Source organism: Ovis canadensis, chromosome 24, assembly GCF_042477335.2.
Source record: "Ovis canadensis isolate MfBH-ARS-UI-01 breed Bighorn chromosome 24, ARS-UI_OviCan_v2, whole genome shotgun sequence".
Classification (NCBI taxonomy): domain Eukaryota; kingdom Metazoa; phylum Chordata; class Mammalia; order Artiodactyla; family Bovidae; genus Ovis; species Ovis canadensis.
This window is the reverse complement of record NC_091268.1, coordinates 51,995,545-52,013,091: the sequence shown is the minus strand read 5'-3', so window position 1 is coordinate 52,013,091 and position 17,547 is coordinate 51,995,545. Positions and strand designations below refer to the sequence as shown.

General features: G+C 43.2%; 1 protein-coding gene across 2 annotated transcripts in view; it reads left to right on the top strand.

Moving 5' to 3' along the window:
• Positions 1–17,547, top strand: part of LOC138429538 (cytochrome P450 3A24) — a 100,675-nt gene that overhangs the window by 13,885 nt on the left and 69,243 nt on the right. The window contains exon 4 of one of the 2 annotated variants that reach the window (XM_069571180.1): positions 12,753–14,445. The exons of the other annotated variant lie outside the window; for it this stretch is intronic. The gene's annotated coding sequence lies outside the window, so the exon portion shown is untranslated. The remainder of the gene's footprint in view (positions 1–12,752; positions 14,446–17,547) is intronic. 2 annotated transcript variants of the gene reach the window in all.

The window sequence follows — 17,547 nt, the reverse complement described above, 5'->3', positions numbered from 1 at the left end:
AAACTTGGGGCATTCTTGTCAATGGATCAGGGAATCCTGCAGTGGCCAGCCTGGGGATGGGAGAAGGGCATGTGGGGCAGGATGGGTGGAATAGGGACATGGTAAAGAAGGCTGTCTGTACTGGGAAGAGACGGCTTGTTCCTGTAGCTGCAACAGAGATGCTGAGACACGCTCCATTGTGAACGGGAGCTGTGGCGCAGGGACTAATGCTCTGTCCTTTCTTGACTAACATTCTTTTCAAACCAAGGAGTCTCCATCCTGTCTTTTCCTTCCCGTCCTCCCATTTCCCCAGAGATACGGGAGAAGAACATTTTCCTGTTACTATTTCCCACTGGTTGGGAACATAGTCTTTCCAAGTACTCCTATTTTAAGAATTGTTTTCGCTGTTTAGTCGCTAAGTGTGTCTGACTCTCCTGTGACCTTGTGGACTGTAGCCCACTAGACTCCTCAGTCCATGAGATTTTTTCCAGGCAAGAGTACTGGAGTGGGTTGCCATTTCCTGCTCCAGGGGATCTTCCCGACCCAGGGACTGCACCCGCATCCCCTGCATTGGTAGGTGGGTTTTTTACCACTGAGCCACCAGGGGAGTCATTTTAAGAATACCGAAACTCAAAAAGTCTAACTCAAAACAGAAAAGATTCCTCCCATCCCTCATTGCTTCTGGACCGTTCCTACAGACATCCCCCAGTTTGAAAAATCCACGCTTGACCTCACATTCCCCCCCAGCCATCAACTCATTTGTCTATCCATCCTTTTCCACAAAAGTTCTCAGAATGTGATCAGTAGTCATTCTCCACTTCCCCCTTCCTGTTCTCTCACAAAGCCCCTGTTCCAGGCCTCTCCACCAATCCCTGAAGTGTCCCTTGTCAAGGCCGCCATTGCTCCGTCTGTGGTTAGTGCTCAGGCTCCATCTCCTGAGACCCAACAAGCAGGACCTGGCACTGTTGGTCACTCCCTCCTTTGGGAAGCACATTTTTCACTTGGCTTTGAAGCAGTTTCATCTGGGCATCTCTCCTCCCTCACTGGCTGCTCATTTGCTCCTCCTTTTCTGACCTCCAGCTGTGTGGACATCCCTTCAGCAGCTCAAGCCCCACCTCTTCTCTGTTTACACTCATTCTATAGGTGGCCTCCTTCAATCCGTGGTCTCATTAGCCCCAAAGCTTTACATACCAGCCAGATTTCTCTCCAGTTTGGGATTTTCCTCTTGAACTTTGAACTTACTTAGGTTCAACTTCTTGCATTCCGTATACATTTAGATCTGGCAGGTGTCTCAGACTTGACTTGTCTAAAACCATGTTGCTGATCTTTTCCTCAAAACTGCTGCTTCCTCAGTCGCATCTTATTCTTCTACCTGCTCAAGCCAAAACCTTAGTACCATCCTTAACTCCTCTTATTAAATAATCAATTACTGTCCTCATCCAGTATATTGTCATCTCTACCTTTGAACTGTAACCAGGTGGGACTACTTTTTCTCTGTGACCACTGCTGCCTTTGTGGCCCAAACTCTTTTTTTTCAATCCAGGTTATTCAGTGGTCTCTTAACCAGGCTCACTGTTTCTATCCTCGTCCGATCCTCAGCAGTCTGTTTCTACATGGCATCTAGGGTGAATGGTAAGAAATGTAAGTCAGATGTTACTTCTCTGCTCAAAGTCCTCCAGTGGCTCCTCATCTCATTTAAAACTCAAAGTCCTTGCCACATCCTTTTCAACTGTGGGCTAATACATCTTGTCAAATAAACAATAGATGCCTACTTACATATGTTTGAAATATCCCCAACGGTGCAAAATGAATTAGAGAACATGAATATGAGACTAATAGAGAAAGAAACATAACGTTATTAAATAGTTTCTAAGGGGGCACCTGATTCCAATGTCTTCAAAATCTTCTAAGCACCAATAATTAATTCAGTAATAAAAAATTTAAAAGTAGAGAAAATTGTAGCATGTGGATAATCTGAAATATTTGCTAAAAGAGGTTATTGTGAGGATTAAATGAGAAAATGCCTATTATTTGTTGAGAATAGTGCATTGTACATGTAAGCAGTTAACCTGGCTATTACTATTATTGTTACTATTATTATTCAGTTCACTTTTAGAGGCAAGTATTTTAAATTCAAGCTAAACAATGACAATGAAAGAAATATTTTAGACCAATTTTGTTCATGTGTTAGTTGCTCAGTCGTGTCCAACTCTTTGCGACCCCATGGACTGTAGCTCACCAGGCTCCTCTGTCCATGGGATTCTCCAGGCAAGAATACTAGAGTGGATTGCCGTTCCCTTCTCTAGAGGATCTTGCCGACCCAGGGATCGAACCCTGATCTCCTTCATTGCAGGCAGATTCTTAACCATTTGAGCTACAGAGAAATCCTTAATTTTTTTTGTTCATAGATATAGATATAAGTACCCCAAATAAAATATCTGAGAATTAAGAAAATGACACATTGAGTTAACTGTTAAACTCAAGGAAATCCATTAACCTAATTCATCATGAACCAAATATCAAAATAATGTAATTAGACTTGGATAAAGTATCTAGATAAACTTATCATTGCTTTATAGATTAAAACTCTGAAAACATTAAGAGTGTTTGTCTTAATATGTAAACTGTCTGTTCAACATCTTATTTATGGAAGACAAACCTTTTCCCTCAAAGGAACAAGATATGAATATTCTCTGTTATCATTCCTTATGTAATATTTCACTAGAAATGCTGGTATTGGTTATTCTAGAAGAAAAAGAGATAAAATCATAACTTTTTTGCATAATATCTCATAACTGAAGTGTTAAGTCATTGCTAAAAATAAACCATACGCACAAAAAAACACAATGAAAAAGGTGATTTCATTCCCACCAATGATAAAATTGATATTTTGGGTTTTTAATTTAACTTGAAAAATAAAATATTTGCTCAAAGAAAGTTGTAATGGATAAAGTAAAGATATATATATGATACAAATAGATTTTAATGGAAAAGTTTAGGTATATTTAAGTGATCATGCTTTCCAAGTAACTATATAGATATATTATTAGTAGTAATAAATTAATAATAAATATATACTACAGAGCAGGTACTGTACTAACTACTTAAATTTTAGCTTTTAAATTCTACCCCAAACTATAGATTAGTACTATTATCTGACTTATAGAGGTTTACACAAACTAAGTAAATGTAGTAAACATAGGCATTTTACATTTGGAACTATATAGCAGGAAACAAACCCTATGGAAAAAGAAGGTAATTTGTTCAGATATTTGTTGAAACATTCCTGTGTTTAAAAAAGAGGTTAAGACAATCAAATGCCCAATAAGAGAATAGCTTTGCAGTTATGATTTGTCAATGCAGTGGAATATTATACAGATATTAAAAGTGGGAGCATGTGTTCATTTCTGGATATTGTTTGTCTATACAGACTTTGAAAGCAGAACATAAGCTAGCATGTACATACAGATAACGTCTATGTCAGAATATTTGTACATCTGCCAGCAAAAATAAGATGTGAATTTAGAGGCTATAGGAATGGTTTGAGGTTTAATTTCTACTAGTTTCTTCCTTGCTAAGTTGCCTACATTCAATGTGATGTGAAATAGATCATTGTGGGCAGACACCTGCTCCGCTCCTGAGCCTGTCTTAACGCCAGCAAATGTTTTCAGATGTCTCTGTCAAGGATAAGCTTTAGAAACAGATGGAATTAATAGACAGGCCTCCACAATCGGGAATCAGAGCAGAGGCTGAGTGAGGTTGTCTAGGAATCGAATCCTGTGTGGTTTTAGAAATTCTGTACTCTGATTGCTTCCCTGTAAAGTGATGGGGTTGGATTCCTAGATGGTTTCCAAGGCATTCTGCAGGTCTCCTGTACTGCTTATCTTTGAGAAGTGTAGGAGATGTCTTTGGGCTTATACATTTTGGAGCATTGAGAGAGGAGTGTCTCCTCTTGTGCCCACATTGGCACTGACCTGTCCAGTTGTTCTGATTTCTGCCAACCCAACCTGAGGAATGTGCCTCTTCCTGACTTGCTTCTTTTCCTTAAGGAGGGACAGACAACTCAGAAGCAACCTAAAGCCAGAGACACAACCCTGAGCCCCATAGAAAGCAGGGTGAGGAGTACATCTGTGCCTGGAAGGCACAGTGAGCAAGGAGGCTTCATTCCCTGATTCTTGGGCTTCAAAGAGATGTGTGGACCTCACACTCAGATTATTTTCTGAGCTACTCTTGGCCTCCAGATAGCAGTACCCAGTGGACATTGTTAAAGACAAATGTGCAGTAATTACCTTGGGTCTGGCTGGGCCCATTTCTCCTGGGCTCCACATCATCTCCTTAGGGCTTTTCTACTGGAAAGTTACTGCTTTAAGTGGTTTAATTTGTAACTTTTTTCTACAGGGGATATCTTAATATTTTCTTATTTTTTATTTTCAACCCAGGGAATTGATCTTCAGTCAGATCAGAACTCCAGTGTTCATGTAATGGTCATTTTTTAAAAAACTATGATTTTTAAAAATTGAAATATAGTTAATCTACAATGTTGTGTTAGTTTCAGGTATACAGTTGTGTTAGTTTCAGGTGCATATAAATTTGTATATATAAACATAATGCTATTGCATACTTAATAGATAATAGTATAATATAAAATCACTTTTATGTGCACTGGAAAATAAAAAAATTTGTGACTTGTTTTATTGTGGTGAACATGCAATATTTCTGAGGTATACTTGTGTCTGTTTGTGTGTGTGTATTTAATAGTAGCCATCCTAATGAATGTGAGGTGGTATCTCATTATGGTTTTGATTTGCACTTCCTTAATGATTCATGAGAAACGCTGGACTGGAAGAAACACAAGCTGGAATCAAGATTGCCGGGAGAAATATCAATAACCTCAGATATGCAGATGACACCACCCTTATGGCAGAAAGTGAAGAGGAACTCAAAAGCCTCTTGATGAAAGTAAAAGAGGAGAGTGAAAAAGTTGGCTTAAAGCTCAACTTTCAGAAAACGAAGATCATGGCATCCGGTCCCATCACTCCATGGGAAATAGATGGAGAAACAATGGAAACAGTGTCAGACTTTATTTTTTTGGGCTCCAAAATCACTGCAGATGGTGATTGCAGCCATGAAATTAAAAGATGCTTACTCCTTGGAAGAAAAGTTATGACCAACCTAGATAGTATATTCAAAAGCAGAGACATTACTTTTCTGATTAAGGTTCGTCTAGTCAAGGCTATGGTTTTTCCTGTGGTCATGTATGGATGTAAGAGTTGGACTGTGAAGAAGGCTGAGTGCAGAAGAATTGATGCTTTTGAACTGTGGTGTTGGAGAAGACTCTTGAGAGTCCCTTGGACTGCAAGGAGATCCAACCAGTCCATTCTGAAGGAGATCAACCCTGGGATTTCTTTGGAAGGAATGATGCTAAAGCTGAAGCTCCAGTACTTTGGCCACCTCATGCGAAGAGTTGACTCATTGGAAAAGACTCTGATGCTGGGAGGGATTGGGGGCAGGAGGAGAAGGGGACGACAGAGGATGAGATGGCTGGATGGCATCACTGACTTGATGGACGTGAGTCTGAGTGAACTCCGGGAGTTGGTGATGGATAGGGAGGCCTGGTGTGCTGCGATTCATGGGGTTACAAAGAGTCGGACACGAACTGAACTGAACTGAACTGAACCGATAGGAAAAAAGAGCTAATTTCCATTTCTACTAACCTATCAGAGACTCAGAGTTCTAGCCTCTCTGCTTTCTCAGTATATATGTTTTCTGCTTTATTTTACTAACTGCAGTGTGCCTGTGTGTGTGAGTGATTGAAAGCCTAAGGATGAAGCGTGTGGACCAAACTTTCCTTCCTCGGTCAGTCTTTCCTGGTCTCTTTGACCATTCCATAACTGCTTGGGGAATTAGAATTACTAACCTAATCTGTCGGATCATAGACTTTAGAGGGAATTGTGATCTACCCACCAGGCTTCCCTGGTGTCTCAGAAGGTAAAGTGTCTGCCTGCAATGTGGGAGACCTGGGTTTGATCCCTGGTTTGGGAAGATCCCCTGGAAGAGGAAATGGTAATCCACTCCAGTATTCTTGCCTGGAGAGTCCCATGGACGGAGGAGCGTGGCAGGGCTACAGTCCATGGGGTTGCAAAGAGTTGGACACGACTGAGCAACTAACACTACAGAGACTAAGGGTCTCCTTTTTGAGAGGTATTTGAAAATTTCTGGCTTTTGTTACTTCTAAAGTAACTCCATAAGCCCTAAATTGTTGATTAAAGTCCCCCAAATAAATTAATGAATATGAGCCTATTACATTTTAGTCAATATACATTTTTTTTTTTGTGAATATACTTTCTGGGCAGGCAGGTAACAAACTTTTAGATTGTCTTTCAATGTATATATTCTGAGAGAATTGAAATCATAAAAGAAGTCTTGACTTCTAGTGTCAGGCACTAGAGTTGTCCCATAACGGTGTGTTCCTGGGGTAAGCTGAGTTCATAGTCTCAATTTTTCTGAACGGGTCTGATTATAATCTGAACTTTATAAGGTTCATGTGCCACACTGAGTTTGTTGTTTAATATTCAACAAGGATTATGCCATCAAAGTAGTGCTGTAGGGAAATAACAGTTGTCTGTTGTCTTTGGTGTAACTTAATTGGTGTTGCAACACATTCCATCTGGCTACTGATCTCAGTCCCCACCCCTGCCTTCTATCTTGGCTTTCTAGATCTGCAACCTTGGAAGTTTCGAAATTTAGCTCATGGAACCCTATTACCTGGACACTGAGAGTGTATAGTACCACCTCCATATGTGACAGGAAGTGGATTACAGATTGGAGTGGGACCTTGGGGTCTGGACTCACATGATGACTTCCTCCCAGCAACACATTCTAATCATTCCTTCATTTCTTCTGTAATCTCATGTCTGGGCATATTCAGCTGATTCCTGTTTTCCACTTGTTGCCTTCTCCAGTGCTCCCTTCCATAGGTCGCTCTATGCTTCAGAGACCCTCTGTGGCCCTTGACTACATTCCTAGAAGGAATACTTAGCCTCAGTTTACAAAGTTGTTCTTGGTGAAGCTGATGGAAGGCCTGGGTCTTGTCCACTTGGCATCATCATCCTCTGACATCTGTTTTCCATCTTTATAGGCGGTCCTTGCTTGAAAAGAGCTGATCCAGAAGGTCAGATGATCTTGCAGTGCTCACTTAAGCTGCTGGCCTGGTTCTTTTCTGCTCCATTTTTTAAATCCCTTACACATGTCCTCGGTCCCAGCCCAGCAATCCCATGTCTTGTCTCCATGCAGAGAATTTGTCTTCCAGGGCTGTGCTGGACTCCATGGTGGAAGCTGCAGGCACTTGAGAGTGGCTCGTGGAAGGCTCAAGCAGGAGGTGAGGCCAGTATCAGTGTTTGGAGGGTAGGAGGGAATGGCTGAGTATTAGAAGGCCCTCGTTATTGTACAGTTGGATCAGCATGTCTTCCTAAGGTCTCTTGTCAGGCACGGCACTTGATGATGAAGAAATAAAAACAGACTTACTTCTGTGTGTGGAACAAATCTATCAGCACCATTTTTTCAACAGCATTTGCTCACTGTGTGTCTCTGTGTGTCACATTTTGGTAATTCTTGCAATATTTCAAACCCTCCGACAGCAAAAAGAGTATAACATGCTAAGAGCTCAGATGGTGGTTAGCAATTTTAGTAATAAAATGTTTAAAAATTAAGGTATGCAGCACTGTTTATAATAGCCAGGACATGGAAACAACCTAGATGTCCATCAGCAGATGAATGGATAAGAAAGCTGTGGTACATATACACAATGGAGTATTACTCAGCCATTAAAAAGAATACATTGGGGTGGATGAAACTGGAGCCTATTATACAGAGTGAAGTAAGCCAGAAAGAAAAACACCAATACAGTATGCTAACACATATATATGGAGTTTAGAAAGATGGTAATGATAACCCTCTATGCAAGACAGCAAAAGAGACAAAGATGTACAGAACGGACTTTTAGACTCTGTGGGAGAGGGAGAGGGTGGGATGATTTGGGAGAATGGCATTGAAACATGTATAATATCATATGTGAAACAAATCGCCAGTCCAGGTTCGATGCAGGATACAGGATGCTTGAGGCTGGTGCACGGGGATGATCCAGAGAGATGATATGGGGTGGGAGGTGGGAGAGGGGTTCAGGGTTGGGAACTCATGTACACCTGTAGCTGATTCATGTCAGTGTATGGCAAAACCAATACAGTATTGTCAAGCAAAAGAAAGTAAAAATAAAAACTAAAAAAAAAATTAAGGTATGCCTGCTGTTTTTTAAAGATACAATGCTATTACACACTTAGCTGATTACAGAAGAGTGTAAGCATAACTTATATGCCCTGGGAAGCCAAACCATTTGTGTGACTTGCTTAATTGCAATACCTACTTATGACAGTGGTCAGACGCCAAACCTGTAATATCTCCAAAGTTTGACTATTTTATACTTGCATTCCTACTTTTCTTGGGTCATTCCTTTATCCCCTCAAAATGCTTCTTGGGATCACCCTTTAAATTAACTATTTACATCCAAATATCTACCCCAGGTCTGTTTGGGGATGGGGGAATTAAAACTAAGAGCCTTATTATGTCCCTGAGGTTTTTACATCCATTTTCTTAAAACCTTTCTTACTTTTCACACAAGCTGTGGGATATGCATCCAATCCTTTTTAGAGATGATACTGAGCAGCTCCCAGCCAGCCCCCCTTTCCACTCTGCCCACTCCCTCCATATTCCACAGAAAGGTCTGATCTTGTCCAGTTCCAGGGGGATAACCTGGTTATATATGCAAGTAAGATTTAGACCAATAAGAATCTGTAAGGGCTACATAGCTAATAAGGGTAGAACCAGGGTTTGAAACTATGTCTTTCTGACTCCAAAGCCTGTCTCATTTCTACCATTTCTGCTGCTTCAGGGGTACACCCCTGCATCAAGGTCAACAGACCTAAAGACCCAACAGACCTGGGTTCAGTTCTTCCTCCACGCCAGTGTGTGACCTTGGGCAGACCCCTAGATTCTTATTGGTCTAAATCTTATTTGCATATTTAACCAAGTTATCCCCCGGGAACTGGACAGGATCAGACCTTTCTTTGGAATATGCAGGGAGTGGGCAGAGTGGAATGGGGGGCTGGCTGGGAGCTGCCCAGGTATTCAGGTGAAACATTCAGAAAGTGGAGGTGGTTCAGAGCAGACACAGCACAAATACATTTTGTGGGAGGATTGGACAGGCCTTGAGGATGGACTGGAGTGGAGATGAGTGAGAGAGAAACCTCAGGTCCTGGCCTGAGCAGCCTGTCTTCACACAGTGGCTTTCCTCCTGGCCTGTGCCACACATACTTGCTGTACATTCAGAGACTCAGGTCTAAACTCTTTAGGGCTCCATTTTGAGAGGTAAAAGCCCAGAAAAACTGAACTAGAGGCCAGCGATGGGAACTGAATTGGCTGCTTCATGCCTTGAAGTGCTTAGTCAGTGGCTTTCAGTCTTGGTCAGGTGTCTCAAGCTCTTTAAGTTATGTCTTGGTGATTTTGTCACCCTTTCCGGGATCCTCCAAGATGATATCTGGTGTATAGGGAGTTGTTGGGATTAATGAGAATAAGGAAGTGGGCCTCGCAGGCCTCTCTGGTAAGGGGTGAGTTTACTCAAGCTCTGCCCTGTGGCTTCCATTCTGGATGGAGGGTCCTACAGGGAAGGCAGGACATCTTGATGGGGGAGAAGGCTGCTGTGCAGGGTGAGCCCCAGCTGAATCCAGATGTCTGGAGTGTGACCCTGCACACAGAGCCTAGTCTGCAGAAAGCCCCGGGGACTCCCTCCCCTGCTTGTCACCAGGAACCTTTTGCTCCAAGTGGGTGACAGGGGCCCAGAAATCCTCCCATGAGGGAAGAAGGGACTGTGTTAGCTCCCCAGGGCTCCCACAATGATTCACGGCAGACTGGGTAGCTTAAACCACTGAAATGAATCCTGTCATAATTCTGGAGGCTGGAAGTGCAAGATTAAGGGGTCAGCAGGGCTGGTTCCTTCAGTCTTCTTGCTGTGTCTTCACATGGTCTCCCCTTTGTGCTCATCTGTCCTTTTCTCATCTTGTAAAGACACCAGTCATATCGAGTTAGTACTCACCCGTATGAGCTGGTTAAGTCTTAATTTCCTCTTTAAAGGTCCCCAGTTCTGAGGGTCTGGGGGTTAGGACCTCAACCTATACATTTGTAGGAGACAGTCAGCCCATAACAGGATCCCAGGAGAGAGCCCATGAGCCTGCACATGGCTGTCTCAGGAGGGTAAAGGGGACCTGCAGCAGTGGACAGGCACTGTCATGAAGGCTGAGGGGGTGGAACATGGAGTTGGGATGCAGGTGCCAGTGGAAAGGTCCCAGAGGTCAGCAGAGGTGACTCCCAGACCTGACAGAACCAGACCTGTGACCTTAATCATTAAGCTGTGCTGGTTCCAAGCAACCTCAGTAGTCTTCCTGCTGGGATGGGCCACCCCAGGTCAGGGGGCCTTGGAGGCTAATGTTGGCCCCATTGGTGTCCTCTTAGGGCCCAGCTCACTGCTGAGCATGTTGCAGGCCTTCTGCCGAAACATCTCCTGGTTGTTTGTGAAATACCCAGTGGGTGCCCATGGGCACTGCTTTGGGGATTTCCCAATATCTCCTATCAGGAGGTTCATCTGAACCTCAAATATGCCTGGGAGGTCAGCAGGGGGCTCTTGTCTTGGCTTCTGTTTGGATTTAGAAAGATTTCCTGGGCCTGCTCTTGGTCAGACATGAGATGCTCCCAGTCTGGTGGGGAAACCTCAGACCCATGAACAGACTGAATCAATATGGTGGGAGGTTGGACCTGGTGCTTTGGGAGCAAGAGACAAAGTGCTTAGTCCCAAAGGGGTTTGGAAAGTGGTGACACCTGAGCTGAAGCTTTTAAAATTTATTTATTTTTTATTGAAGGATAATTGCTTTACAGAATTTTGCTGTTTTCTGCCAAACCTCAACATGAATCAGCCGTAGGTATACATATATCCTATCCCTTTCGAAACTCCCTCCCATCTCCCTCCCCATCGCACCCCTCTAGGTTGATACAGAGCCCCTGTTTGAGTTTCCTGAGCCATACAGCAAATTCCTGTTGGCTATCTACTTTACAGATGGTAATAACAGAGACATTACTTTGCCAACTAAGGTCCGTCTAGTCAAGGCTATGGTTTTTCCAGTAGTCATGTATGGATGTGAGAGTTGGACTGTGAAGAAGTCTGAGCGCCAAAGAATTGATGCTTTTGAACTGTGGTGTTGGAGAAGACTCTTGAGGGTCCCTTGGACTGCAAGGAAATCCAACCAGTCCATTCTGAAGGAGATCAGCCCTGGGATTTCTTTGGAAGGAATGATGCTAAAGCTGAAACTCCAGTACTTTGGCCACCTCATGGGAAGAGTTGACTCATTGGAAAAGACTCTGACGCTGGGAGGGATTGGGGGCAGGAGGAGAAGGGAACGACAGAGGATAAGATGGCTGGATGGCATCACTGACTTGATGGATGTAAGTCTGAGTGAACTCTGGGAGTTGGTGATGGACAGGGAGGCCTGGCGTGCTGCGATTCATGGGGTCGCAAAGAGTCAGACATGACTGAGCGACTGAACTGAACTGAATGTAAGTTTTCATGTTACTCTTTCCATACATCTCACTCTCTCCTCCCCTCTCCTCATGTCCATAAGTCTATTCTCTATGTCTGTTTCTCCACTGTTGCCCTGTAAATAAATTCTTCAGTATCATTTTTCTAGATTCCATATATATGTGTTAGAATATGGTATTTCTCTTTCTGACTCACTTCACTCTGTATAATAGGTTCTAGGTTCATCCACCTCATTAGAACTGACTCAAATGCGTTCCTTTAATGGCTGAGTAATATTCCATTGTATGTATGTATCACAGCTTCTTTATCTATTCATCTGTCGATGGATGTCTAGGTTGCTTCCTTGTTCTAGCTATTGTTAATAGTGCTGCAATGAACAATGGGATACATGTTTCTCTTTCACTTTTGGCTTTCTCAGGGTATATGCCTAGGAGTGAGATTGTTGGGTCATATGGTGGTTTTATTTCTAGTTTTTTAAGGAATTTCCGTACTGTCTTCCATAGTGGCTGTATCAATTTACATTCCCACCAACAGTGCAAAAGCATTCCCTTTTCTCCATACCCTCTCAAGCATTTATTGTTTGTAGACTTTTTGATGAGGGCCATTCTGACTGGTGTGAGGTGATATCTCATTGTAGTTTTGATTTGCATTTCTGTAATAATGAGTGATGTTGAGGATCTTTTCATGTGTTTGTTAGCCATCTGTATGTCTTCTTTGGAGGAATGTCTGTTTAGGTCTTTCCCCCACTTTTTGATTGGGTTGTTTATTTTTCTGGTATTGAGTTGTATGAGCTGCTTGTATATTTTGGAAATTAATCCTTTGACAGTTGTTTCTTTTGCTATTAATTTCTCCCATTCTGAGGGTTGTCTTTTCACCTTGCTTATAGTTTCCCTTGTTGTGCAAAAGCTTTTAAGTTTAATCAGGTCTCACTTGTTTACTTTTGTTTTTATTTCCATTACTTTAGGAGTTGGATCATAGAGGATCTTGCTTTGATTTATGTCATCGAGTGTTCTGCCTGTGTTTTCCTCTAAGGGTTTTATAGTTTCTGGTCTTGCATTTCGGTCTTTAATCCATTTTGAGTTTATCTTTGTGTATGGTGTTAGGAAGTATTCTAATTTCGTTCTTTTACATGTAGCTGAAGCACAGGCGGCGGCCACCGGTGCACTAAGCGCGGCCGAGAGGAGCTACCCCACGTCCGATGTCAGGGGCAGAAGCCGGGAGGACCCCATGCCTGAAGGGCGGCCGCCAAGAGGAGTTACCCCACATCCGAGGTCAGGGGCAGTGGCCGAGAGTGCCAGGCTGCGATGGTGCAGGAATGGCCGAGAGGAGCTACCCTGCGCCTGAGGTCAGGGGCGGCGGCCGGGAGGAGCTACCCTGCATCCGAGGTCAGGGGCCACAGCCGAGAGGAGCCACCCTGTGCCCGAGGCCAGGGGAAGCGGCTGGGAGGAGCAACCCCACGTCCAAGGAGCGGTGCCTGCGCAGGCACAGGAGGGCCTAGAGGAGCCATCCAATGTTGAAGGTCAGGAAGGGCGGCCGTGAGGAGATACCCCTCATCCAAGGTAAGGAGCAGTGGCTGTGCTTTGCTGGAACAGCCGGGAAGAGATACCCCATGCCCAAGGTAAGAGAAACCCAAGTAAGATGGTAGGTGTTGCAAGAGGGCATCAGAGGGCAGACACACTGAAACCATACTCGCAGAAAACTAGTCAGTCTAATCACACTAGGACCACAGCCTTGTCTAACTCAATGAAACTAAGCCATGCCTGTGGGGCAACCCAACACCGGTGGGTCATGGTGGAGAGATCTGACAGAATGTGGTCCACTGGAGAAGGGACTGGCAAACCACTTCAGTATTCTTGCCTTGAGAACCCCATGAACAGTTTGAAAAGGCAAAATGATAGGATACTGAGAGAGGAACTCCCCAGGTCAGTAGGTGCCCAATATGCTACTGGAGATCAGTGGAGAAATAACTCCAGAAAGAATGAAGGGATGGAGCCAAAGCAAAAACAATACCCAGCTGTGGATGTGACTGGTGATAGAAGCAAGGTCTGAAGCTGTAAAGAGCAATATTGCATAGGAACCTGGAATGTCAGGTCCATGAATCAAGGCAAATTGGAAGTGGTCAAACAAGAGATGGCAAGAGTGAACATAGACATTCTAGGAATCAGTGAACTAAAATGGACTGGAACGGGTGAATTTAACTTAGATGACCATTATATCTACTACTGCGGGCAGGAATCCCTCAGAAGAAATGGAGTAGCCATCATGGTCAACAAGAGTCCGAAATGCAGTACTTGGATGCAATCTCAAAAACGACAGAATGATCTCTGTTCATTTCCAAGGCAAACCATTTAATATCACGGTAATCCAAGTATATGCCCCAACCAGTAACGCTGAAGAAGCTGAAGTTGAACGGTTCTATGAAGACCTACAAGACCTTTTAGAACTAACACCCAAAAACATGTCCTTTTCATTATAGGGGACTGGAATGCAAAAGTAGGAAGTCAGGAAACACCTGGAGTAGCAGGCAAACTTGGCCTTGGAATAAGGAATGAAGCAGGGCAAAGACTAATAGAGTTTTGCCAAGAAAATGCACTGGTCATAGCAAACACCCTCTTCCAACAACACAAGAGAAGACTCTACACATGGACATCACCAGATGGTCAACACCAAAATCAGATTGATTATATTCTTTGCAGCCAAAGATGGAAAAGCTCTATACAGTCAACAAAAACAAGACCAGGAGTTGACTGTGGCTCAGATCATGAACTCCTTATTACCAAATCCAGACTCAAATTGAAGAAAGTAGAGAAAACTGCTAGACTATTCAGGTATGACCTAAATCAAACCCTTATGATTATTCAGTGGAAGTGAGAAATAGATTTAAGGGCCTAGATCTGATAGATAGAGTGCCTGATGAACTATGGAATGAGGTTCGTGACATTGTACAAGGGACAGGGATCAAGACCATCCCCATGGAAAAGAAATGCAAAAAAGCAAAATGGCTGTCTGGGGAGGCCTTACAAATAGCTGTGAAAAGAAGAGAAGCGAAAAGCAAAGGAGAAAAGGAAAGATATAAGCCTCTGAATGCAGAGTTCCAAAGAATAGCAAGGAGAGATAAGAAAACCTTTTTCAGTGATCAATGCAAAGAAATAGAGGAAAAGAACAGAATGGGAAAGACTAGAGATCTCTTCAAGAAAATTAGAGATACCAAGGGAACATTTCATGCAAAGATGGGCTTGATAAAGGGCAGAAATGGTATGGATCTAACAGAAGCAGAAGATATTAAGAAGAGGTGGCAAGAATACACAGAAGAACTGTACAAAAAAGATCATCATGACCCAGATAATCATGATGGTGTGATCACTCACACTCACCTAGAGCCAGACATCCTGGAATATGAAGTCAAGTGGGCCTTAGAAAGCATCACTACAAACAAAGCTAGTGGAGGTGATGGAATTTCAGTTGAGCTATTTCAAATCCTGAAAGATGATGTGGTGAAAGTGCTGCCCTCCATATGCCAGAAAATTTGGAAAAAGCAGCAGTGGCCACAGACCTGGAAAAGGTCAGTTTTCATTCCAATCCCAAAGAAAGGCAATGCCAAAGAATGCTCAAACTACCGCACAATTGCACTCATCTCACATGCTAGTAAAGTAATGCTCAAAATTCTCCAAACCAGGCTTTAGCAATACGTGAACTGTGAACTTCCAGATGTTCAAGCTGGTTTTAGAAAAGGCAGAGGAACCAGAGATCAAATTGCCAGCATCCGCAGGATCATGGAAAAAGCAAGAGAGTTCCAGAAAAACAGTTATTTCTGCTTTATTGATTATGCCAAAGCCTTTGACTGTGTGGATCACAATAAACTGTGGAATTTTCTTCAAGAGATGGGACTACCAGACCACCTGACCTGCCTTTTGAGAAATCTGTATGCAGGTCAGGAAGCAACAGTTAGAACTGGACATGGAACAACAGACTGGTTCCAAATAGGAAAAGGAGTACGTCAAGGCTGTATATTGTCACCCTGCTTATTTAACTTCTATGCAGAGTACGGGCAGAAAGTGAAGAGGAACTAAAAAGCCTCTTGATGAAAGTGAAAGAGGAGAGTGAAAAAGTTGGCTTAAAGCTCAACATTCAGAAAACGAAGGTCATGGCATCCAGTCCCATCACTTCATGGGAAACAGATGGGGTAACAGTGGAAACAGTGTCAGACTTCATTTTTTTGGGCTCCAAAATCACTGCAGATGGTGATTAAAAGACGCTCACTCCTTGGAAGAAAAGTTATGACCAACCTAGATAGTATATTCAAAAGCAGAGACATTACTTTGCCCACTAAGGTCCATCTAGTCAAGGCTATGGTTTTTCCAGTGGTCATGTATGGATGTGAGAATTGGACTGTGAGGAAGGCTGAACGCCGAAGAATTGATGTTTTTGAACTGTGGTGTTAGAGAAGACTCTTGAGAGTCCCTGGGACTGCGAGGAGATCCAAACAGTCCATTCTGAAGGAGATCAACCCTGGGATTTCCTTGGAAGGAATGATGCTAAAGCTGAAACTCCAGTACTTTGGCCACCTCATGTGAAGAGTTGACTCATTGGAAAAGACTCTGATGCTGGGAGGGATTGGGGGAAGGACGGGAAGGGGACGACAGAGGATGAGATGGCTGGATGGCATCACGGACTCAATGGACATGAGTCTGAGTGAACTCCAGGAGATGGTGATGGACAGGGAGGCCTGGCATGCTGCAATTCTTGGGGTTGCAAAAAGTCGGACATGACCTAGCGACTGAGCTGAACTGTCCAGTTTTCCCAGCACCATTTATTGAAGAGTCTGTCTTTGCCCCATTGTATATTCTTGCCTCCTTTTTCAAAAATAAGGCATCCACAGGTGCATGGGTTTATTTCTGTGCTTTCTATCTTGTTCCATTGGTCTGTATTTCTGTTTTGTGCCAGTACCATACTGTCAGTACCATACATGACTGTAGCTTTGTAGTGCAATCTGAAGTCAGAAAGATTAATTCCTCCAGCTCCATTTTTCTTTCTCAAGACTGCTTTGGCTATTTGGGGTCTTTTGTGTTTCCATATGAACTGTGAAATTTTTTATTCTAGTTCTGTGAAAAATCCCATTGGTAATTTGATAGGGATCACATTAAATCTGTAGATTGCATTTGGTAGTATAGTCATTTTCACAGTATTGATTCTTCCTACCCAGGAGCGTGGAATATCTCTCCATCTGTTTATGTCATTTTTTGTTTCTTTCATTAGTGTCCTAAAATTTTCTATGTACAGTTCTTTTGTCTCCTTCAGTTCAGTTCAGTTCAGTCCCTCAGTCGTGTCTGACTCTCTGCGACCCCATGAACCACAGCACGCCAGGCCTCCCTGTCCATCACCAACTCCCGGAGTTCACTCAAACTCACATCCATCGAGTCAGTGATGACATCCAGCCATCTCATCCTCGGTCGTCCCCTTCTCCTCCTGCTCCCAATCCCTCCCAGCATCAGGGTCTTTTCCAGTGAGTCAACTCTTCACATGAGGTGGCCCAAAGTATTGGAATTTCAGCTTTAGCATCAGTCCTTCCAAAGAACACCCAGGACTGATCTCCTTTAGCATGGACTGGTTGGATCTCCTTACAGATCTCCAAGGGACTCCCAAGTGTCTTCTCCAGCACCACAGTTCAAAGACATCAATTCTTCGGTGCTCAGCTTTCTTTATAGTCCAACTCTCATATCTATACATGACTACTAGAAAAACCATAGCCTTGACTAGACAGACCTTTGTTGGCAAAGTAACATCTCTGCTTTTTAATATGCTATCTAGGTTGGTCATAACTTTCCTTCCAAGAAGTTTTAATTTCATGGCTGCAGTCACCATCTGCAGTGATTTTGGAGCCCCCCAAATAAAGTCAGCCACTGTTTCCACTGTTTCCCCATCTGTTTCCC